General features: G+C 49.0%; 27 non-coding genes across 27 annotated transcripts; all 27 read left to right on the top strand.

The window, feature by feature from the left end:
- Positions 1–1,016: 1,016 nt before the first annotated feature.
- trnae-uuc (transfer RNA glutamic acid (anticodon UUC)) lies at positions 1,017–1,088 on the top strand. The gene has a single exon. It is a non-coding gene; the product is annotated as a tRNA-Glu (tRNA).
- Positions 1,089–1,641: 553 nt separating this feature from the next.
- trnar-acg (transfer RNA arginine (anticodon ACG)) lies at positions 1,642–1,714 on the top strand. Its single transcript has one exon. It is a non-coding gene; the product is annotated as a tRNA-Arg (tRNA).
- A 410-nt stretch (positions 1,715–2,124) lies between these two features.
- Positions 2,125–2,196, top strand: trnae-uuc (transfer RNA glutamic acid (anticodon UUC)). Its single transcript has one exon. It is a non-coding gene; the product is annotated as a tRNA-Glu (tRNA).
- An 850-nt stretch (positions 2,197–3,046) lies between these two features.
- On the top strand, positions 3,047–3,118 carry trnah-gug (transfer RNA histidin (anticodon GUG)). Its single transcript has one exon. It is a non-coding gene; the product is annotated as a tRNA-His (tRNA).
- A 103-nt stretch (positions 3,119–3,221) lies between these two features.
- On the top strand, positions 3,222–3,294 carry trnar-acg (transfer RNA arginine (anticodon ACG)). Its single transcript has one exon. It is a non-coding gene; the product is annotated as a tRNA-Arg (tRNA).
- A 410-nt stretch (positions 3,295–3,704) lies between these two features.
- On the top strand, positions 3,705–3,776 carry trnae-uuc (transfer RNA glutamic acid (anticodon UUC)). The gene has a single exon. It is a non-coding gene; the product is annotated as a tRNA-Glu (tRNA).
- A 1,047-nt stretch (positions 3,777–4,823) lies between these two features.
- trnah-gug (transfer RNA histidin (anticodon GUG)) lies at positions 4,824–4,895 on the top strand. Its single transcript has one exon. It is a non-coding gene; the product is annotated as a tRNA-His (tRNA).
- Positions 4,896–4,998: 103 nt separating this feature from the next.
- Positions 4,999–5,071, top strand: trnar-acg (transfer RNA arginine (anticodon ACG)). Its single transcript has one exon. It is a non-coding gene; the product is annotated as a tRNA-Arg (tRNA).
- Positions 5,072–5,481: 410 nt separating this feature from the next.
- On the top strand, positions 5,482–5,553 carry trnae-uuc (transfer RNA glutamic acid (anticodon UUC)). The gene has a single exon. It is a non-coding gene; the product is annotated as a tRNA-Glu (tRNA).
- Positions 5,554–6,578: 1,025 nt separating this feature from the next.
- trnar-acg (transfer RNA arginine (anticodon ACG)) lies at positions 6,579–6,651 on the top strand. The gene has a single exon. It is a non-coding gene; the product is annotated as a tRNA-Arg (tRNA).
- A 1,323-nt stretch (positions 6,652–7,974) lies between these two features.
- trnah-gug (transfer RNA histidin (anticodon GUG)) lies at positions 7,975–8,046 on the top strand. Its single transcript has one exon. It is a non-coding gene; the product is annotated as a tRNA-His (tRNA).
- A 103-nt stretch (positions 8,047–8,149) lies between these two features.
- Positions 8,150–8,222, top strand: trnar-acg (transfer RNA arginine (anticodon ACG)). Its single transcript has one exon. It is a non-coding gene; the product is annotated as a tRNA-Arg (tRNA).
- A 410-nt stretch (positions 8,223–8,632) lies between these two features.
- On the top strand, positions 8,633–8,704 carry trnae-uuc (transfer RNA glutamic acid (anticodon UUC)). Its single transcript has one exon. It is a non-coding gene; the product is annotated as a tRNA-Glu (tRNA).
- Positions 8,705–9,729: 1,025 nt separating this feature from the next.
- On the top strand, positions 9,730–9,802 carry trnar-acg (transfer RNA arginine (anticodon ACG)). Its single transcript has one exon. It is a non-coding gene; the product is annotated as a tRNA-Arg (tRNA).
- Positions 9,803–10,212: 410 nt separating this feature from the next.
- trnae-uuc (transfer RNA glutamic acid (anticodon UUC)) lies at positions 10,213–10,284 on the top strand. Its single transcript has one exon. It is a non-coding gene; the product is annotated as a tRNA-Glu (tRNA).
- Positions 10,285–11,134: 850 nt separating this feature from the next.
- trnah-gug (transfer RNA histidin (anticodon GUG)) lies at positions 11,135–11,206 on the top strand. The gene has a single exon. It is a non-coding gene; the product is annotated as a tRNA-His (tRNA).
- Positions 11,207–13,370: 2,164 nt separating this feature from the next.
- Positions 13,371–13,442, top strand: trnae-uuc (transfer RNA glutamic acid (anticodon UUC)). Its single transcript has one exon. It is a non-coding gene; the product is annotated as a tRNA-Glu (tRNA).
- An 849-nt stretch (positions 13,443–14,291) lies between these two features.
- Positions 14,292–14,363, top strand: trnah-gug (transfer RNA histidin (anticodon GUG)). Its single transcript has one exon. It is a non-coding gene; the product is annotated as a tRNA-His (tRNA).
- A 103-nt stretch (positions 14,364–14,466) lies between these two features.
- Positions 14,467–14,539, top strand: trnar-acg (transfer RNA arginine (anticodon ACG)). Its single transcript has one exon. It is a non-coding gene; the product is annotated as a tRNA-Arg (tRNA).
- A 410-nt stretch (positions 14,540–14,949) lies between these two features.
- trnae-uuc (transfer RNA glutamic acid (anticodon UUC)) lies at positions 14,950–15,021 on the top strand. Its single transcript has one exon. It is a non-coding gene; the product is annotated as a tRNA-Glu (tRNA).
- A 1,046-nt stretch (positions 15,022–16,067) lies between these two features.
- trnah-gug (transfer RNA histidin (anticodon GUG)) lies at positions 16,068–16,139 on the top strand. Its single transcript has one exon. It is a non-coding gene; the product is annotated as a tRNA-His (tRNA).
- Positions 16,140–17,647: 1,508 nt separating this feature from the next.
- On the top strand, positions 17,648–17,719 carry trnah-gug (transfer RNA histidin (anticodon GUG)). Its single transcript has one exon. It is a non-coding gene; the product is annotated as a tRNA-His (tRNA).
- Positions 17,720–17,822: 103 nt separating this feature from the next.
- On the top strand, positions 17,823–17,895 carry trnar-acg (transfer RNA arginine (anticodon ACG)). Its single transcript has one exon. It is a non-coding gene; the product is annotated as a tRNA-Arg (tRNA).
- Positions 17,896–18,305: 410 nt separating this feature from the next.
- trnae-uuc (transfer RNA glutamic acid (anticodon UUC)) lies at positions 18,306–18,377 on the top strand. Its single transcript has one exon. It is a non-coding gene; the product is annotated as a tRNA-Glu (tRNA).
- Positions 18,378–19,402: 1,025 nt separating this feature from the next.
- On the top strand, positions 19,403–19,475 carry trnar-acg (transfer RNA arginine (anticodon ACG)). Its single transcript has one exon. It is a non-coding gene; the product is annotated as a tRNA-Arg (tRNA).
- Positions 19,476–19,885: 410 nt separating this feature from the next.
- trnae-uuc (transfer RNA glutamic acid (anticodon UUC)) lies at positions 19,886–19,957 on the top strand. The gene has a single exon. It is a non-coding gene; the product is annotated as a tRNA-Glu (tRNA).
- A 1,047-nt stretch (positions 19,958–21,004) lies between these two features.
- trnah-gug (transfer RNA histidin (anticodon GUG)) lies at positions 21,005–21,076 on the top strand. Its single transcript has one exon. It is a non-coding gene; the product is annotated as a tRNA-His (tRNA).
- Positions 21,077–21,601: the final 525 nt, after the last annotated feature.

Here is a 21,601-nt window from a genome sequence, read left to right as displayed (position 1 = left end):
TAGTAGGAGAGATTGTAGTAGTAGTTGTGGTTGTTGAAGTAGTAGCTGTAGTAGTAGTATTAGTAGTAACTCCTTACCACTGACCGATTTCTTTACATTTATTCATATCTAGTTTATTTGTTTTCATATATTGACTTATACATGTTTAAGTATGTATGTTTGTTTGCTTATATATAAAACTTTATATAAAATAAAGTATTTATAAAAATATTTAATACTATATATAATTTTTTTGTTACTTTATTTTTTTTTCTCCTCGATTTCTTGTTTTCCAATGTATGTACTGTGCCATGTCCACTGAGGTACCTTTACATGCATGCATGCACTTATACACACACGCACACACAAACGCAGTCAATTTTTAACTGTATTTGTTTTATTTTTGTCTGTCTCTTTTTTTTTATTTGTTTATTAATTTGTTCTCCCTGTTGGTGATCCCAATTTATGTACATCTTGCATATTCTAATAATAAAAGGAAAATAAAAATGACACTTGAATAAAAGAAAAAAAATGACACTTGGCCACCCTGCCCGTGGGCTAGTGGCGCAGTGGATAACGTGTCTGACTACGGATTAGAATATTCTAGGTTTGACTCCTGGCTGGCTCGGTGTACATTTACCCCGGTATAAAGTTGTGCTTGTGCGACCCACTCCAGCAGCTGCATTTCCGCCGGGGTATGGGCTCCCTTAATCCCCAAAAAGCAGGGAATCCTCATCCTATGATGCTATTTAGCTGGCTTGCTACAAAACACCTAGGGTCTCATTTCACCACAGCTAAGGGTGGGCCAGCGGCACAACATAACGTAACACGGATCCAAAGAGTCCACGTGTGGCTTGAGGCTCGCGTGGCTCTCTTTGATCGCGTGCAATGTTCTTGTCAATACCACTTGTTGACCACAACAGAGCTCAGATTCTTACCAGTGCGACTCTTAACGTTGGCAGCTGCTCACCTGGAAAAATCCGGTGTTCTGCACAAGGGACGCAACCCTCCCTCTGTGGCGTTTGTCTCCACCCTTATCCCATATGGTCTAGCGGTCAGGATTCCTGGTTTTCACCCAGGCGGCCCGGGTTCAACTCCCGGTATGGGAACGTTTCTTTGTTGTCTCTCCCTAGCTAAAATTACCTTTGAGGCTCATTTGAGACCCCTTTTAGGCAGAAGCAGGTAGGCGACTGCCATGGTGGGCTTCCTCAGGCCGGGTGGTACGCTGGTGTGCCTTTTCTGAGAACTGAAGCATTTATCAGGCTATATTGGGTCTGCTGTCCCGCGGCCAATTGTCCCACACAGCGACCTGCCGGTCCCAAAGAGGACCTGTTCTCGGGCAAATGCTTAAAGCTAAAAAAATGTTCACCAAACCTCTTAGTTAGCAACAGACAGACGGCCAGCACTCCAGTACTTCCCACGGTACATCCAGCAGCGCCTGACTTCCCGCTGGAAGCAGGGCGGCGCTTTTAGCGGACGTCTGGCGCGCCGTGATCGTATAGTGGTTAGTACTCTGCGTTGTGGCCGCAGCAACTCCGGTTTGAATCCGGGTCACGGCAGTTACTTTTGCAACTATCGCCTGATTGCAAAGCCGTTTCCTCCTGGCCCACGTTTACTAAGAAAGCACATGTATGTAGAATGTCAGTTGCACACACCGCCCATGGGCCAGTGGCGCAACGGATAATGCGTCTGACTACGGATCAGAAGATTCTAGGTTCGACTCCTGGCTGGCTCGGCTTTCTTTTACCCCGGTCCAAAGTTGTGCTCATGCGACCCACTCCAGCAGCTGCATTTCCGCCGTGGTATGGGCTCCCTTAATCCCCGAAAAGCAGGGAACACTCTTCCTATGGTGCTTATTTTGCTGGCTTGCTAGAAAACACCTAGGATCTCATTTCACCACAGCTAGGGATGGGCCAGCGGCACAACACAACGTAACACGGATCCAAAGAGCCTATGTGTGGCTTGAAGCTTGCGTGGCTCTCTTTGATCGCGTGCAATGTTCTTGTCAATACCACTTGTTGACCACAACAGAGCTCAGATTCGTACCAGCGCGGCTCAAAACGTTGGCAGCTGCTTACCTGGAAAAATCCAGTGTTCTGCCCAAGGGACGCAACACTCCCTCGGTGGCGTTCATCTCCGCGCTCGTCCCATATGGTCTAGCGGTCAGGATTCCTGGTTTTCACCCAGGCGGCCCGGGTTCGACTCCCGGTATGGGAATGTTGCTTTGTTGTCTCTCCCTAGCTAAAATTAACCGGGCTTTTGAGGCTCATTCATTTACCGAATACCCCTTTTAGGCAGAAGCAGGTAGGCGACTGCCATGGTGGGCTTCCTCAGGCCAGGTGGTACGCTGGTATGCCTTTCCTGAGAACTGAAGCATCTATCAGGCTATATTGGGTCTGCTGTCCTGCGGCCAATTGACCTGTTCTCGGGCAAATGCTTAAAGCTAAAAAAATGTTCACCAGACCTCTTAGTTAGCAACAGACAGACGGCCAGCGTGTGACAAATTCCCTAACAGAATCTGAAAATGCTTTCCGTAACCGTTGCCGTTAGTATGATTCATTGGCCAGATGGCGATGAGAAGGAAATTTAAACAACTTTCTATTGTTTACTGAAGGTTGTATTGAAGTGTGTTCGTCAGCCGAGACGACCCCATCTTTGCCTTTTTCGTTCCCTCTGTTTGTCTGGGCGTAAATTCCAGTGTGGATTTTTCACTTCATTCCTTTCCATTATTTTTCCTTCTTATTGAGGCAAACCAAGAAGACATATTAGAGAAATCAATTAGCTCATCTTATAAGTATAGAGTATTAATGGACTGTAGTATTTGGGTCATCTGTCCCACAAAGGACGAAGCATGTTGCAAGACCTTGTGCGAATTTTGGTGGCCTTTGCATGTAATTAGGACCATTGCCTAGTTGTGAGTGTTGCAAATGCATTGAAGACTACATGGAAAATGAAGTTTCCCCGGTGCACACGGGAGAAGCGATTTGCCAGTACTTCCCACGGTACATCCAGCAGCGTCTGACTTCCCGCTGGAAGCAGGGCGGCGTTTTTACCGGAGGTCTGGCACGCCGTGATCGTATAGTGGTTAGTACTCTGCGTTGTGGCCGCAGCAACCCCGGTTCGAATCCGGGTCACGGCAGTTACTTTTGCAACTATCGCCTGACTGCAAGGCCGTTTTCTCCTGGCCCACGTTTGCTGAGAAAGCACATGTATGTAGAATGTCAGTTGCACACCCCGCCCGTGGGCCAGTGGCGCAATGGATAACGCGTCTGACTACGGATCAGAAGATTCTAGGTTCGACTCCTGGCTGGCTCGGCTTTCTTTTACCCCGGTCCAAAGTTGTGCTCATGCGACCCACTCCAGCAGCTGCATTTCCGCCGTGGTATGGGCTCCCTTAATCCCCGAAAAGCAGGGAATCCTCTTCCTATGGTGCTTATTTTGCTGGCTTGCTAGAAAACACCTAGGATCTCATTTCACCACAGCTAGGGATGGGCCAGCGGCACAACACAACGTAACACGGATCCAAAGAGTCTATGTGTGGCTTGAGGCTCGCGTGGCTCTCTTTGATCGCGTGCAATGTTCTTGTCAATACCACTTGTTGACCACAACAGAGCTCAGATTCATACCAGCGCGGCTCAAAATGTTGGCAGCTGCTTACCTGGAAAAATCCAGTGTTCTGCCCAAGGGACGCAACACTCCCTCGGTGGCGCTCATCTCCGCGCTCGTCCCATATGGTCTAGCGGTCAGGATTCCTGGTTTTCACCCAGGTGGCCCGGGTTCGACTCCCGGTATGGGAATGTTGCTTTGTTGTCTCTCCCTAGCTAAAATTAACCGGGCTTTTGAGGCTCATTCATTTACCGAATACCCCTTTTAGGCAGAAGCAGGTAGGCGACTGCCATGGTGGGCTTCCTCAGGCCAGGTGGTACGCTGGTGTGCCTTTCCTGAGAACTGAAGCATCTATCAGGCTATATTGGGTCTGCTGTCCTGCGGCCAATTGACCTGTTCTCGGGCAAATGCTTAAAGCTAAAAAAATGTTCACCAGACCTCTTAGTTAGCAACAGACAGACGGCCAGCGTGTGACAAATTCCCTAACAGAATCTGAAAATGCTTTCCGTAACCGTTGCCGTTAGTATGGTTCATTGGCCAGATGGCGATGAGAAGGAAATTTAAACAACTTTCTATTGTTTACTAAAGGTTGTATTGAAGTGTGTTCGTCAGCCGAGACGACCCCATCTTTGCCTTTTTCGTTCCCTCTGTTTGTCTGGACGTAAATTCCAGTGTGGATTTTTCACTTCATTCCTTTCCATTATTTTTCCTTCTTATTGAGGCAAACCAAGAAGACATATTAGAGAAATCAATTAGCTCATCTTATAAGTATAGAGTATTAATGGACTGTAGTATTTGGGTCATCTGTCCCACAAAGGACGAAGCATGTTGCAAGACCTTGTGCGAATTTTGGTGGCCTTTGCATGTAATTAGGACCATTGCCTAGTTGTGAGTGTTGCAAATGAGACAGACGGCCAGCGTGTGACAAATTCTCTAACAGAATCTGAAAATGCTTTCCGTAACCGTTGCCGTTAGTATGATTCATTGGCCAGATGGCGATGAGAAGGAAATTTAAACAACTTTCTATTGTTTACTGAAGGTTGTATTGAAGTGTGTTCGTCAGCCGAGACGACCCCATCTTTGCCTTTTTCGTTCCCTCTAGCATTGAAGACTACATGGAAAATGAAGTTTCCCCGGTGCACACGGGAGAAGCGATTTGCCAGTCCTCCCACGGTACGTCCAGCAGCGTCTGACTTCTCGCTGGAAGCAGGGCGGTGTTTTTACCAGAGGTCTGGCGCGCCGTGATCGTATAGTGGTTAGTACTCTGCGTTGTGGCCGCAGCAACCCCGGTTCGAATCCGGGTCACGGCAGTTACTTTTGCAACTAGCGCCTGACTGCAAGGCCGTTTCCTCCTGGCCCGCGTTTGCTAAGAAAGCACATGTATGTAGAATGTCAGTTGCACACACCGCCCGTGGGCCAGTGGCGCAATGGATAACGCGTCTGACTACGAATCAGAAGATTCTAGGTTCGACTCCTGGCTGGCTCGGCTTTCTTTCACCCCAGTCCAAAGTGGTGCTCGTGCGACCCACTCCAGCAGCTGCATTTCCGCCGTGGTATGGGCTCCCTTAATCCCCGAAAAGCAGGGAATCCTCTTCCTATGGTGCTTATTTTGCTGGCTGGCTAGAAAACACCTAGGATCTCATTTCACCACAGCTAGGGATGGGCCAGCGGCACAACACAACGTAACACGGATCCAAAGAGTCTATGTGTGGCTTGAGGCTCGCGTGGCTCTCTTTGATCGCGTGCAATGTTCTTGTCAATACCACTTGTTGACCACAACAGAGCTCAGATTCGTACCAGCGCGGCTCAAAACGTTGGCAGCTGCTTACCTGGAAAAATCCAGTGTTCTGCCCAAGGGACGCAACACTCCCTCGGTGGCGTTCATCTCCGCGCTCGTCCCATATGGTCTAGCGGTCAGGATTCCTGGTTTTCACCCAGGCGGCCCGGGTTCGACTCCCGGTATGGGAATGTTGCTTTGTTGTCTCTCCCTAGCTAAAATTAACCGGGCTTTTGAGGCTCATTCATTTACCGAATACCCCTTTTAGGCAGAAGCAGGTAGGCGACTGCCATGGTGGGCTTCCTCAGGCCAGGTGGTACGCTGGTGTGCCTTTCCTGAGAACTGAAGCATCTATCAGGCTATATTGGGTCTGCTGTCCTGCGGCCAATTGACCTGTTCTCGGGCAAATGCTTAAAGCTAAAAAAATGTTCACCAGACCTCTTAGTTAGCAACAGACAGACGGCCAGCGTGTGACAAATTCCCTAACAGAATCTGAAAATGCTTTCCGTAACCGTTGCCGTTAGTATGATTCATTGGCCAGATGGCGATGAGAAGGAAATTTAAACAACTTTCTATTGTTTACTGAAGGTTGTATTGAAGTGTGTTCGTCAGCCGAGACGACCCCATCTTTGCCTTTTTCGTTCCCTCTGTTTGTCTGGACGTAAATTCCAGTGTGGATTTTTCACTTCATTCCTTTCCATTATTTTTCCTTCTTATTGAGGCAAACCAAGAAGACATATTAGAGAAATCAATTAGCTCATCTTATAAGTATAGAGTATTAATGGACTGTAGTATTTGGGTCATCTGTCCCACAAAGGACGAAGCATGTTGCAAGACCTTGTGCGAATTTTGGTGGCCTTTGCATGTAATTAGGACCATTGCCTAGTTGTGAGTGTTGCAAATGCATTGAAGACTACATGGAAAATGAAGTTTCCCCGGTGCACACGGGAGAAGCGATTTGCCAGTACTTCCCACGGTACGTCCAGCAGCGTCTGACTTCTCGCTGGAAGCAGGGCGGTGTTTTTACCGGAGGTCTGGCGCGCCGTGATCGTATAGTGGTTAGTACTCCGCGTTGTGGCCGCAGCAACCCCGGTTCGAATCTGGGTCACGGCAGTTACTTTTGCAACTATCGCCTGACTGCAAGGCCGTTTCCTCATAGCCCGCGTTTGCTAAGAAAGCACATGTATGTAGAATGTCAGTTGCACACACCGCCCGTGGGCCAGTGGCGCAATGGATAACGCGTCTGACTACGGATCAGAAGATTCTAGGTTCGACTCCTGGCTGGCTCGGCTTTCTTTCACCCCAGTCCAAAGTGGTGCTCGTGCGACCCACTCCAGCAGCTGCATTTCCGCCGTGGTATGGGCACCCTTAATCCCCGAAAAGCAGGGAACACTCTTCCTATGGTGCTTATTTTGCTGGCTTGCTAGAAAACACCTAGGATCTCATTTCACCACAGCTAGGGATGGGCCAGCGGCACAACACAACGTAACACGGATCCAATTAGTCTATGTGTGGCTTGAGGCTCGCGTGGCTCTCTTTGATCGCGTGCAATGTTCTTGTCAATACCACTTGTTGACCACAACAGAGCTCAGATTCGTACCAGCGCGGCTCAAAACGTTGGCAGCTGCTTACCTGGAAAAATCCAGTGTTCTGCCCAAGGGACGCAACACTCCCTCGGTGGCGTTCATCTCCGCGCTCGTCCCATATGGTCTAGCGGTCAGGATTCCTGGTTTTCGCCCGGGTTCGACTCCCGGTATGGGAATGTTGCTTTGTTGTCTCTCCCTAGCTAAAATTAACCGGGCTTTTGAGGCTCATTCATTTACCGAATACCCCTTTTAGGCAGAAGCAGGTAGGCGACTGCCATGGTGGGCTTCCTCAGGCCAGGTGGTACGCTGGTGTGCCTTTCCTGAGAACTGAAGCATCTATCAGGCTATATTGGGTCTGCTGTCCTGCGGCCAATTGACCTGTTCTCGGGCAAATGCTTAAAGCTAAAAAAATGTTCACCAGACCTCTTAGTTAGCAACAGACAGACGGCCAGCGTGTGACAAATTCCCTAACAGAATCTGAAAATGCTTTCCGTAACCGTTGCCGTTAGTATGATTCATTGGCCAGATGGCGATGAGAAGGAAATTTAAACAACTTTCTATTGTTTACTAAAGGTTGTATTGAAGTGTGTTCGTCAGCCGAGACGACCCCATCTTTGCCTTTTTCGTTCCCTCTGTTTGTCTGGACGTAAATTCCAGTGTGGATCTTTCACTTCATTCCTTTCCATTATTTTTCCTTCTTATTGAGGCAAACCAAGAAGACATATTAGAGAAATCAATTAGCTCATCTTATAAGTATAGAGTATTAATGGACTGTAGTATTTGGGTCATCTGTCCCACAAAGGACGAAGCATGTTGCAAGACCTTGTGCGAATTTTGGTGGCCTTTGCATGTAATTAGGACCATTGCCTAGTTGTGAGTGTTGCAAATGCATTGAAGACTACATGGAAAATGAAGTTTCCCCGGTGCACACGGGAGAAGCGATTTGCCAGTACTTCCCACGGTACGTCCAGCAGCGTCTGACTTCTCGCTGGAAGCAGGGCGGTGTTTTTACCGGAGGTCTGGCGCGCCGTGATCGTATAGTGGTTAGTACTCTGCGTTGTGGCCGCAGCAACCCCGGTTCGAATCCGGGTCACGGCAGTTACTTTTGCAACTATCGCCTGACTGCAAGGCCGTTTCCTCCTGGCCCGCGTTTGCTAAGAAAGCACATGTATGTAGAATGTCAGTTGCACACACCGCCCGTGGGCCAGTGGCGCAATGGATAACGCGTCTGACTACGGATCAGAAGATTCTAGGTTCGACTCCTGGCTGGCTCGGCTTTCTTTTACCCCAGTCCAAAGTGGTGCTCGTGCGACCCACTCCAGCAGCTGCATTTCCGCCGTGGTATGGGCTCCCTTAATCCCCGAAAAGCAGGGAATACTCTTCCTATGGTGCTTATTTTGCTGGCTTGCTAGAAAACACCTAGGATCTCATTTCACCACAGCTAGGGATGGGCCAGCGGCACAACACAACGTAACACGGGTCCAAAGAGTCTATGTGTGGCTTGAGGCTCACGTGGCTCTCTTTGATCGCGTGCAATGCTCTTGTCAATACCACTTGTTGACCACAACAGAGCTCAGATTCTTACCAGCGCGACTCAAAACGCTGGCAGCTGCTCACCTGGAAAAATCCGGTGTTCTGCCCAAGGGACGCAACCCTCCCTCGGTGGCATTTATCTCTGCGCTCGTCCCATATGGTCTAGCGGTCAGGATTCCTGGTTTTCACCCAGGCGGCCCGGGTTCGACTCCCGGTATGGGAACGTTTCTTTGTTGTCTCTCCCTAGCTAAAATTACCCGGGCCTTTGAGGCTCATTCATTTACCGAATACCCCTTTTAGGCAGAAGCAGGTAGGCGACTGCCATGGTGGGCTTCCTCAGGCCAGGTGGTACGCTGGTGTGCCTTTCCTGAGAACTGAAGCATCTATCAGGCTATATTGGGTCTGCTGTCCTGCGGCCAATTGACCTGTTCTCAGGCAAATGCTTAAAGCTAAAAAAATGTTCACCAGACCTCTTAGTTAGCAACAGACAGACGGCCAGCGTGTGACAAATTCCCTAACAGAATCTGAAAATGCTTTCCGTAACCGTTGCCGTTAGTATGATTCATTGGCCAGATGGCGATGAGAAGGAAATTTAAACAACTTTCTATTGTTTACTGAAGGTTGTATTGAAGTGTGTTCGTCAGCCGAGACGACCCCATCTTTGCCTTTTTCGTTCCCTCTGTTTGTCTGGACGTAAATTCCAGTGTGGATTTTTCACTTCATTCCTTTCCATTATTTTTCCTTCTTATTGAGGCAAACCAAGAAGACATATTAGAGAAATCAATTAGCTCATCTTTTAAGTATAGAGTATTAATGGACTGTAGTATTTGGGTCATCTGTCCCACAAAGGACGAAGCATGTTGCAAGACCTTGTGCGAATTTTGGTGGCCTTTGCATGTAATTAGGACCATTGCCTAGTTGTGAGTGTTGCAAATGCATTGAAGACTACATGGAAAATGAAGTTTCCCCGGTGCACACGGGAGAAGCGATTTGCCAGTACTTCCCACGGTACGTCCAGCAGCGTCTGACTTCTCGCTGGAAGCAGGGCGGTGTTTTTACAGGAGGTCTGGCGCGCCGTGATCGTATAGTGGTCAGTACTCTGCGTTGTGGCCGCAGCAACCCCGGTTCGAATCTGGGTCACGGCAGTTACTTTTGCAACTATCGCCTGACTGCAAGGCCGTTTCCTCATAGCCCGCGTTTGCTAAGAAAGCACATGTATGTAGAATGTCAGTTGCACACACCGCCCGTGGGCCAGTGGCGCAATGGATAACGCGTCTGACTACGGATCAGAAGATTCTAGGTTCGACTCCTGGCTGGCTTGGCTTTCTTTTACCCCGGTCCAAAGTTGTGCTCATGCGACCCACTCCAGCAGCTGCATTTCCGCCGTGGTATGGGCTCCCTTAATCCCCGAAAAGCAGGGAACACTCTTCCTATGGTGCTTATTTTGCTGGCTTGCTAGAAAACACCTAGGATCTCATTTCACCACAGCTAGGGATGGGCCAGCGGCACAACACAACGTAACACGGATCCAAAGAGTCTATGTGTGGCTTGAGGCTCGCGTGGCTCTCTTTGATCGCGTGCAATGTTCTTGTCAATACCACTTGTTGACCACAACAGAGCTCAGATTCGTACCAGCGCCGCTCAAAACGTTGGCAGCTGCTTACCTGGAAAAATCCAGTGTTCTGCCCAAGGGACGCAACACTCCCTCGGTGGCGTTCATCTCCGCGCTCGTCCCATATGGTCTAGCGGTCAGGATTCCTGGTTTTCACCCAGGCGGCCCGGGTTCGACTCCCGGTATGGGAATGTTGCTTTGTTGTCTCTCCCTAGCTAAAATTAACCGGGCTTTTGAGGCTCATTCATTTACCGAATACCCCTTTTAGGCAGAAGCAGGTAGGCGACTGCCATGGTGGGCTTCCTCAGGCCAGGTGGTACGCTGGTGTGCCTTTCCTGAGAACTGAAGCATCTATCAGGCTATATTGGGTCTGCTGTCCTGCGGCCAATTGACCTGTTCTCGGGCAAATGCTTAAAGCTAAAAAAATGTTCACCAGACCTCTTAGTTAGCAACAGACAGACGGCCAGCATGTGACAAATTCCCTAACAGAATCTGAAAATGCTTTCCGTAACCGTTGCCGTTAGTATGATTCATTGGCCAGATGGCGATGAGAAGGAAATTTAAACAACTTTCTATTGTTTACTGAAGGTTGTATTGAAGTGTGTTCGTCAGCCGAGACGACCCCATCTTTGCCTTTTTCGTTCCCTCTGTTTGTCTGGACGTAAATTCCAGTGTGGATTTTTCACTTCATTCCTTTCCATTATTTTTCCTTCTTATTGAGGCAAACCAAGAAGACATATTAGAGAAATCAATTAGCTCATCTTTTAAGTATAGAGTATTAATGGACTGTAGTATTTGGGTCATCTGTCCCACAAAGGACGAAGCATGTTGCAAGACCTTGTGCGAATTTTGGTGGCCTTTGCATGTAATTAGGACCATTGCCTAGTTGTGAGTGTTGCAAATGCATTGAAGACTACATGGAAAATGAAGTTTCCCCGGTGCACACGGGAGAAGCGATTTGCCAGTACTTCCCACGGTACGTCCAGCAGCGTCTGACTTCTCGCTGGAAGCAGGGCGGTGTTTTTACCGGAGGTCTGGCGCGCCGTGATCGTATAGTGGTTAGTACTCTGCGTTGTGGCCGCAGTAACCCCGGTTCGAATCCGGGTCACGGCAGTTTCTTTTGCAACTATCGCCTGACTGCAAGGCCGTTTCCTCCAGCCCGCGTTTGCTAAGAAAGCACATGTATGTAGAATGTCAGTTGCACACACCGCCCATGGGCCAGTGGCGCAATGGATAATGCGTCTGACTACAGATCAGAAGATTCTAGGTTCGACTCCTGGTTGGCTTGGCTTTCTTTTACCCCGGTCCAAAGTTGTGCTCATGCGACCCACTCCAGCAGCTGCATTTCCGCCGTGGTATGGGCACCCTTAATCCCCGAAAAGCAGGGAACACTCTTCCTATGGTGCTTATTTTGCTGGCTTGCTAGAAAACACCTAGGATCTCATTTCACCACAGCTAGGGATGGGCCAGCGGCACAACACAACGTAACACGGATCCAAAGAGTCTATGTGTGGCTTGAGGCTCGCGTGGCTCTCTTTGATCGCGTGCAATGTTCTTGTCAATACCACTTGTTGACCACAACAGAGCTCAGATTCGTACCAGCGCGGCTCAAAACGTTGGCAGCTGCTTACCTGGAAAAATCCGGTGTTCTGCCCAAGGGATGCAACACTCCCTCGGTGGCGTTCATCTCTGCGCTCGTCCCATATGGTCTAGCTTTCAGGATTCCTGGTTTTCACCCAGCCGGCCTGGGTTCGACTCCCGGTATGGGAATGTTGCTTTGTTGTCTCTCCCTAGCTAAAATTAACCGGGCTTTTGAGGCTCATTCATTTAGCGAAGACGCCTTTTAGGCAGAAGCAGGTAGGCGACTGCCATGGTGGGCTTCCTCAGGCCGGGTGGTACGCTGGTGTGCCTTTCCTAAGAACTGAACCATCTATCAGGCTATATTGGGTCTGCTGTCCTGCGGCTAATTGTCCTGTTCTCGGGCAAATGCTTAAAACTAAAAAAATGTTCACCAAACCTCTTAGTTAGCAACAGACAGACGGCCAGCGTGTGACAAATTCCCTAACAGATTCAGAAAATGCTTTCCGTAACCGTTGCCGTTAGTATGATTCATTGGCCAGATGGCGATGAGAAGGAAATTTAAACAACTTTCTATTGTTTACTGAAGGTTGTATTGAAGTGTGTTCGTCAGCCGAGACGACCCCATCTTTGCCTTTTTCGTTCCCTCTGTTTGTCTGGACGTAAATTCCAGTGTGGATTTTTCACTTCATTCCTTTCCATTATTTTTCCTTCTTATTGAGGCAAACCAAGAAGACATATTAGAGAAATCAATTAGCTCATCTTTTAAGTATAGAGTATTAATGGACTGTAGTATTTGGGTCATCTGTCCCACAAAGGACGAAGCATGTTGCAAGACCTTGTGCGAATTTTGGTGGCCTTTGCATGTAATTAGGACCATTGCCTAGTTGTGAGTGTTGCAAATGCATTGAAGACTACATGGAAAATGAAGTTTCCCCGGTGCACACGGGAGAAGCGATTTGCCAGTACTTCCCACGGTACGTCCAGCAGCGTCTGACTTCTCGCTGGAAGCAGGGCGGTGTTTTTACAGGAGGTCTGGCGTGCCGTGATCGTTTAGTGGTCAGTACTCTGCGTTGTGGCCGCAGCAACCCCGGTTCGAATCCGGGTCACGGCAGTTACTTTTGCAACTATCGCCTGACTGCAAGGCCGTTTCCTCCAGCCCGCGTTTGCTAAGAAAGCACATGTATGTAGAATGTCAGTTGCACACACCGCCCATGGGCCAGTGGCGCAATGGATAATGCGTCTGACTACAGATCAGAAGATTCTAGGTTCGACTCCTGGTTGGCTTGGCTTTCTTTTACCCCGGTCCAAAGTTGTGCTCATGCGACCCACTCCAGCAGCTGCATTTCCGCCGTGGTATGGGCTCCCTTAATCCCCGAAAAGCAGGGAACACTCTTCCTATGGTGCTTATTTTGCTGGCTTGCTAGAAAACACCTAGGATCTCATTTCACCACAGCTAGGGATGGGCCAGCGGCACAACACAACGTAACACGGATCCAAAGAGTCTATGTGTGGCTTGAGGCTCGCGTGGCTCTCTTTGATCGCGTGCAATGTTCTTGTCAATACCACTTGTTGACCACAACAGAGCTCAGATTCGTACCAGCGCGGCTCAAAACGTTGGCAGCTGCTTACCTGGAAAAATCCAGTGTTCTGCCCAAGGGACGCAACACTCCCTCGGTGGCGCTCATCTCCGCGCTCGTCCCATATGGTCTAGCGGTCAGGATTCCTGGTTTTCACCCAGGCGGCCCGGGTTCGACTCCCGGTATGGGAATGTTGCTTTGTTGTCTCTCCCTAGCTAAAATTAACCGGGCTTTTGAGGCTCATTCATTTACCGAATACCCCTTTTAGGCAGAAGCAGGTAGGCGACTGCCATGGTGGGCTTCCTCAGGCCAGGTGGTACGCTGGTGTGCCTTTCCTGAGAACTGAAGCATCTATCAGGCTATATTGGGTCTGCTGTCCTGCGGCCAATTGACCTGTTCTCGGGCAAATGCTTAAAGCTAAAAAAATGTTCACCAGACCTCTTAGTTAGCAACAGACAGACGGCCAGCGTGTGACAAATTCCCTAACAGAATCTGAAAATGCTTTCCGTAACCGTTGCCGTTAGTATGGTTCATTGGCCAGATGGCGATGAGAAGGAAATTTAAACAACTTTCTATTGTTTACTGAAGGTTGTATTGAAGTGTGTTCGTCAGCCGAGACGACCCCATCTTTGCCTTTTTCGTTCCCTCTGTTTGTCTGGACGTAAATTCCAGTGTGGATTTTTCACTTCATTCCTTTCCATTATTTTTCCTTCTTATTGAGGCAAACCAAGAAGACATATTAGAGAAATCAATTAGCTCATCTTATAAGTATAGAGTATTAATGGACTGTAGTATTTGGGTCATCTGTCCCACAAAGGACGAAGCATGTTGCAAGACCTTGTGCGAATTTTGGTGGCCTTTGCATGTAATTAGGACCATTGCCTAGTTGTGAGTGTTGCAAATGCATTGAAGACTACATGGAAAATGAAGTTTTCCCGGTGCACACGAGAGAAGCGATTTGCCAGTACTTCCCACGGTACATCCAGCAGCGTCTGACTTCCCGCTGGAAGCAGGGGGCGTTTTTACCGGAGGTCTGGCGCGCCGTGATCGTATAGTGGTTAGTACTCTGCGTTGTGGCCGCAGCAACCCCGGTTCGAATCCGGGTCACGGCAGTTACTTTTGCAACTATCGCCTGACTGCAAGGCCGTTTCCTCCTGGCCCGCGTTTGCTAAGAAAGCACATGTATGTAGAATGTCAGTTGCACACACCGCCCGTGGGCCAGTGGCGCAATGGATAACGCGTCTGACTACGGATCAGAAGATTCTAGGTTCGACTCCTGGCTGGCTCGGCTTTCTTTTACCCCGGTCCAAAGTTGTGCTCATGCGACCCACTCCAGCAGCTGCATTTCCGCCGTGGTATGGGCTCCCTTAATCCCCGAAAAGCAGGGAATCCTCTTCCTATGGTGCTTATTTTGCTGGCTTGCTAGAAAACACCTAGGATCTCATTTCACCACAGCTAGGGATGGGCCAGCGGCACAACACAACGTAACACGGGTCCAAAGAGTCTATGTGTGGCTTGAGGCTCACGTGGCTCTCTTTGATCGCGTGCAATGTTCTTGTCAATACCACTTGTTGACCACAACAGAGCTCAGATTCGTACCAGCGCGGCTCAAAACGTTGGCAGCTGCTTACCTGGAAAAATCCAGTGTTCTGCCCAAGGGACGCAACACTCCCTCGGTGGCGTTCATCTCCGCGCTCGTCCCATATGGTCTAGCGGTCAGGATTCCTGGTTTTCACCCAGGTGGCCCGGGTTCGACTCCCGGTATGGGAATGTTGCTTTGTTGTCTCTCCCTAGCTAAAATTAACCGGGCTTTTGAGGCTCATTCATTTACCGAATACCCCTTTTAGGCAGAAGCAGGTAGGCGACTGCCATGGTGGGCTTCCTCAGGCCAGGTGGTACGCTGGTTTGCCTTTCCTGAGAACTGAAGCATCTATCAGGCTATATTGGGTCTGCTGTCCTGCGGCCAATTGACCTGTTCTCGGGCAAATGCTTAAAGCTAAAAAAATGTTCACCAGACCTCTTAGTTAGCAACAGACAGACGGCCAGCGTGTGACAAATTCCCTAACAGAATCTGAAAATGCTTTCCGTAACCGTTGCCGTTAGTATGATTCATTGGCCAGATGGCGATGAGAAGGAAATTTAAACAACTTTCTATTGTTTACTGAAGGTTGTATTGAAGTGTGTTCGTCAGCCGAGACGACCCCATCTTTGCCTTTTTCGTTCCCTCTGTTTGTCTGGACGTAAATTCCAGTGTGGATTTTTCACTTCATTCCTTTCCATTATTTTTCCTTCTTATTGAGGCAAACCAAGAAGACATATTAGAGAAATCAATTAGCTCATCTTATAAGTATAGAGTATTAATGGACTGTAGTATTTGGGTCATCTGTCCCACAAAGGACGAAGCATGTTGCAAGACCTTGTGCGAATTTTGGTGGCCTTTGCATGTAATTAGGACCATTGCCTAGTTGTGAGTGTTGCAAATGAGACAGACGGCCAGCGTGTGACAAATTCTCTAACAGAATCTGAAAATGCTTTCCGTAACCGTTGCCGTTAGTATGATTCATTGGCCAGATGGCGATGAGAAGGAAATTTAAACAACTTTCTATTGTTTACTGAAGGTTGTATTGAAGTGTGTTCGTCAGCCGAGACGACCCCATCTTTGCCTTTTTCGTTCCCTCTAGCATTGAAGACTACATGGAAAATGAAGTTTCCCCAGTGACACGAGAGAAGCGATTTGCCAGTACTTCCCACGGTACATCCAGCAGCGTCTGACTTCCCGCTGGAAGCAGGGGGCGTTTTTACCAGAGGTCTGCCGCGCCGTGATCGTATAGTGGTTAGTACTCTGCGTTGTGGCCGCAGCAACCCTGGTTCGAATCCGGGTCACGGCAGTTAATTTTGCAACTAGCGCCTGACTGCAAGGCCGTTTCCTCCTCGCCCGCGTTTGCTAAGAAAGCACATGTATGTAGAATGTCAGTTGCACACACCGCCCGTGGGCCAGTGGCGCAATGGATAACGCGTCTGACTACGGATCAGAAGATTCTAGTTTCGACTCCTGGCTTGCTCGGCTTTCTTTTACCCCGGTCCAAAGTTGTGCTCATGCGACCCACTCCAGCAGCTGCATTTCCGCCGTGGTATGGGCACCCTTAATCCCCGAAAATCAGGGAACACTCTTCCTATGGTGCTTATTTTGCTGGCTTGCTAGAAAACACCTAGGATCTCATTTCACCACAGCTAGGGATGGGCCAGCGGCACAACACAACGTAACACGGATCCAAAGAGTCTATGTGTGGCTTGAGGCTCGCGTGGCCCTCTTTGATCGCGTGCAATGTTCTTGTCAATACCACTTGTTGACCACAACAGAGCTCAGATTCGTACCAGCGCGGCTCAAAACGTTGGCAGCTGCTTACCTGGAAAAATCCAGTGTTCTGCCCAAGGGACGCAACACTCCCTCGGTGGCGTTCATCTCCGCGCTCGTCCCATATGGTCTAGCGGTCAGGATTCCTGGTTTTCACCCAGGCGGCCCGTTTTCGACTCCCGGTATGGGAATGTTGCTTTGTTGTCTCTCCCTAGCTAAAATTAACCGGGCTTTTGAGGCTCATTCATTTACCGAATACCCCTTTTAGGCAGAAGCAGGTAGGCGACTGCCATGGTGGGCTTCCTCAGGCCAGGTGGTACGCTGGTGTGCCTTTCCTGAGAACTGAAGCATCTATCAGGCTATATTGGGTCTGCTGTCCTGCGGCCAATTGACCTGTTCTCGGGCAAATGCTTAAAGCTAAAAAAATGTTCACCAGACCTCTTAGTTAGCAACAGACAGACGGCCAGCGTGTGACAAATTCCCTAACAGAATCTGAAAATGCTTTCCGTAACCGTTGCCGTTAGTATGATTCATTGGCCAGATGGCGATGAGAAGGAAATTTAAACAACTTTCTATTGTTTACTGAAGGTTGTATTGAAGTGTGTTCGTCAGCCGAGACGACCCCATCTTTGCCTTTGTCGTTCCCTCTGTTTGTCTGGACGTAAATTCCAGTGTGGATTTTTCACTTCATTCCTTTCCATTATTTTTCCTTCTTATTGAGGCAAACCAAGAAGACATATTAGAGAAATCAATTAGCTCATCTTATAAGTATAGAGTATTAATGGACTGTAGTATTTGGGTCATCTGTCCCACAAAGGACGAAGCATGTTGCAAGACCTTGTGCGAATTTTGGTGGCCTTTGCATGTAATTAGGACCATTGCCTAGTTGTGAGTGTTGCAAATGCATTGAAGACTACATGGAAAATGAAGTTTCCCCGGTGCACACGGGAGAAGCGATTTGCCAGTACTTCCCACAGTACGTCCAGCAGCGTCTGACTTCTCGCTGGAAGCAGGGCGGTGTTTTTACCGGAGGTCTGGCGCGCCGTGATCGTATAGTGGTCAGTACTCTGCGTTGTGGCCGCAGCAACCCCGGTTCGAATCCGGGTCACGGCAGTTACTTTTGCAACTAGCGCCTGACTGCAAGGCCGTTTCCTCCTGGCCCGCGTTTGCTAAGAAAGCACATGTATGTAGAATGTCAGTTGCACACCCCGCCCGTGGGCCAGTGGCGCAATGGATAACGCGTCTGACTACGGATCAGAAGATTCTAGGTTCGACTCCTGGCTGGCTCGGCTTTCTTTTACCCCGGTCCAAAGTTGTGCTCATGCGACCCACTCCAGCAGCTGCATTTCCGCCGTGGTATGGGCTCCCTTAATCCCCGAAAAGCAGGGAACACTCTTCCTATGGTGCTTATTTTGCTGGCTTGCTAGAAAACACCTAGGATCTCATTTCACCACAGCTAGGGATGGGCCAGCGGCACAACACAACGTAACACGGATCCAAAGAGTCTATGTGTGGCTTGAGGCTCGCGTGGCTCTCTTTGATCGCGTGCAATGTTCTTGTCAATACCACTTGTTGACCACAACAGAGCTCAGATTCATACCAGCGCGGCTCAAAATGTTGGCAGCTGCTTACCTGGAAAAATCCGGTGTTCTGCCCAAGGGACGCAACACTCCCTCGGTGGCGTTCATCTCCGCGCTCGTCCCATATGGTCTAGCGGTCAGGATTCCTGGTTTTCACCCAGGCGGCCCGGGTTCGACTCCCGGTATGGGAATGTTGCTTTGTTGTCTCTCCCTAGCTAAAATTAACCGGGCTTTTGAGGCTCATTCATTTACCGAATACCCCTTTTAGGCAGAAGCAGGTAGGCGACTGCCATGGTGGGCTTCCTCAGGCCAGGTGGTACGCTGGTGTGCCTTTCCTGAGAACTGAAGCATCTATCAGGCTATATTGGGTCTGCTGTCCTGCGGCCAATTGACCTGTTCTCGGGCAAATGCTTAAAGCTAAAAAAATGTTCACCAGACCTCTTAGTTAGCAACAGACAGACGGCCAGCGTGTGACAAATTCCCTAACAGAATCTGAAAATGCTTTCCGTAACCGTTGCCGTTAGTATGATTCATTGGCCAGATGGCGATGAGAAGGAAATTTAAACAACTTTCTATTGTTTACTGAAGGTTGTATTGAAGTGTGTTCGTCAGCCGAGACGACCCCATCTTTGCCTTTTTCGTTCCCTCTGTTTGTCTGGACGTAAATTCCAGTGTGGATTTTTCACTTCATTCCTTTCCATTATTTTTCCTTCTTATTGAGGCAAACCAAGAAGACATATTAGAGAAATCAATTAGCTCATCTTATAAGTATAGAGTATTAATGGACTGTAGTATTTGGGTCATCTGTCCCACAAAGGACGAAGCATGTTGCAAGACCTTGTGCGAATTTTGGTGGCCTTTGCATGTAATTAGGACCATTGCCTAGTTGTGAGTGTTGCAAATGCATTGAAGACTACATGGAAAATTAAGTTTCCCCGGTGCACACGGGAGAAGCGATTTGCCAGTACTTCCCACGGTATGTCCAGCAGCGTCTGACTTCTCGCTGGAAGCAGGGCGGTGTTTTTACCGGAGGTCTGGCGTGACGTGATCGTATAGTGGTTAGTACTCTGCGTTGTGGCCGCAGCAACCCCGGTTCGAATCCGGGTCACGGCAGTTACTTTTGCAACTATCGCCTGACTGCAAGGCCGTTTCCTCCTGGCCCGCGTTTGCTAAGAAAGCACATGTATGTAGAATGTCAGTTGCACACACCGCCCGTGGGCCAGTGGCGCAATGGATAACGCGTCTGACTACGGATCAGAAGATTCTAGGTTCGACTCCTGGCTGGCTCGGCTTTCTTTTACCCCGGTCCAAAGTTGTGCTCATGCGACCCACTCCAGCAGCTGCATTTCCGCCGTGGTATGGGCTCCCTTAATCCCCGAAAAGCAGGGAACACTCTTCCTATGGTGCTTATTTTGCTGGCTTGCTAGAAAACACCTAGGATCTCATTTCACCACAGCTAGGGATGGGCCAGCGGCACAACACAACGTAACACGGATCCAAAGAGTCTATGTGTGGCTTGAGGCTCGCGTGGCTCTCTTTGATCGCGTGCAATGTTCTTGTCAATACCACTTGTTGACCACAACAGAGCTCAGATTCGTACCAGCGCGGCTCAAAACGTTGGCAGCTGCTTACCTGGAAAAATCCAGTGTTCTGCCCAAGGGACGCAACACTCCCTCGGTGGCGTTCATCTCCGTGCTCTTCCCATATGGTCTAGCGGTCAGGATTCCTGGTTTTCACCCAGGTGGCCCGGGTTCGACTCCCGGTATGGGAATGTTGCTTTGTTGTCTCTCCCTAGCTAAAATTAACCGGGCTTTTGAGGCTCATTCATTTACCGAATACCCCTTTTAGGCAGAAGCAGGTAGGCGACTGCCATGGTGGGCTTCCTCAGGCCAGGTGGTACGCTGGTGTGCCTTTCCTGAGAACTGAAGCATCTATCAGGCTATATTGGGTCTGCTGTCCTGCGGCCAATTGACCTGTTCTCGGGCAAATGCTTAAAGCTAAAAAAATGTTCACCAGACCTCTTAGTTAGCAACAGACAGACGGCCAGCGTGTGACAAATTCCCTAACAGAATCTGAAAATGCTTTCCGTAACCGTTGCCGTTAGTATGATTCATTGGCCAGATGGCGATGAGAAGGAAATTTAAACAACTTTCTATTGTTTACTGAAGGTTGTACTGAAGTGTGTTCGTCAGCCGAGACGACCCCATCTTTGCCTTTGTCGTTCCCTCTGTTTGTCTGGACGTAAATTCCAGTGTGGATTTTTCACTTCATTCCTTTCCATTATTTTTCCTTCTTATTGAGGCAAACCAAGAAGACATATTAGAGAAATCAATTAGCTCATCTTATAAGTATAGAGTATTAATGGACTGTAGTATTTGGGTCATCTGTCCCACAAAGGACGAAGCATGTTGCAAGACCTTGTGCGAATTTTGGTGGCCTTTGCATGTAATTAGGACCATTGCCTAGTTGTGAGTGTTGCAAATGAGACAGACGGCCAGCGTGTGACAAATTCTCTAACAGAATCTGAAAATGCTTTCCGTAACCGTTGCCGTTAGTATGATTCATTGGCCAGATGGCGATGAGAAGGAAATTTAAACAACTTTCTATTGTTTACTAAAGGTTGTATTGAAGTGTGTTCGTCAGCCGAGACGACCCCATCTTTGCCTTTTTCGTTCCCTCTAGCATTGAAGACTACATGGAAAATGAAGTTTCCCCGGTGCACACGGGAGAAGCGATTTGCCAGTCCTCCCACGGTACGTCCAGCAGCGTCTGACTTTTCGCTGGAAGCAGGGCGGTGTTTTTACCAGAGGTCTGGCGCGCCGTGATCGTATAGTGGTTAGTACTCTGCGTTGTGGCCGCAGCAACCCCGGTTCGAATCCGGGTCACGGCAGTTACTTTTGCAACTAGCGCCTGACTGCAAGGCCGTTTCCTCCTGGCCCGCGTTTGCTAAGAAAGCACATGTATGTAGAATGTCAGTTGCACACACCGCCCGTGGGCCAGTGGCGCAATGGATAACGCGTCTGACTGCGGATCAGAAGATTCTAGTTTCGACTCCTGGCTTGCTCGGCTTTCTTTTACCCCGGTCCAAAGTTGTGCTCATGCGACCCACTCCAGCAGCTGCATTTCCCCCGTGGTATGGGCACCCTTAATCCCCGAAAATCAGGGAACACTCTTCCTATGGTGCTTATTTTGCTGGCTTGCTAGAAAACACCTAGGATCTCATTTCAACACAGCTAGGGATGGGCCAGCGGCACAACACAACGTAACACGGATCCAAAGAGTCTATGTGTGGCTTGAGGCTCGCGTGGCTCTCTTTGATCGCGTGCAATGTTCTTGTCAATACCACTTGTTGACCACAACAGAGCTCAGATTCGTACCAGCGCGGCTCAAAACGTTGGCAGCTGCTTACCTGGAA

This window comes from Clarias gariepinus, chromosome 13 (assembly GCF_024256425.1).
Source record: "Clarias gariepinus isolate MV-2021 ecotype Netherlands chromosome 13, CGAR_prim_01v2, whole genome shotgun sequence".
Classification (NCBI taxonomy): domain Eukaryota; kingdom Metazoa; phylum Chordata; class Actinopteri; order Siluriformes; family Clariidae; genus Clarias; species Clarias gariepinus.
The sequence above is the reverse complement of the archived record's forward strand: the minus strand, read 5'-3'. Positions and strand labels throughout refer to the sequence as shown.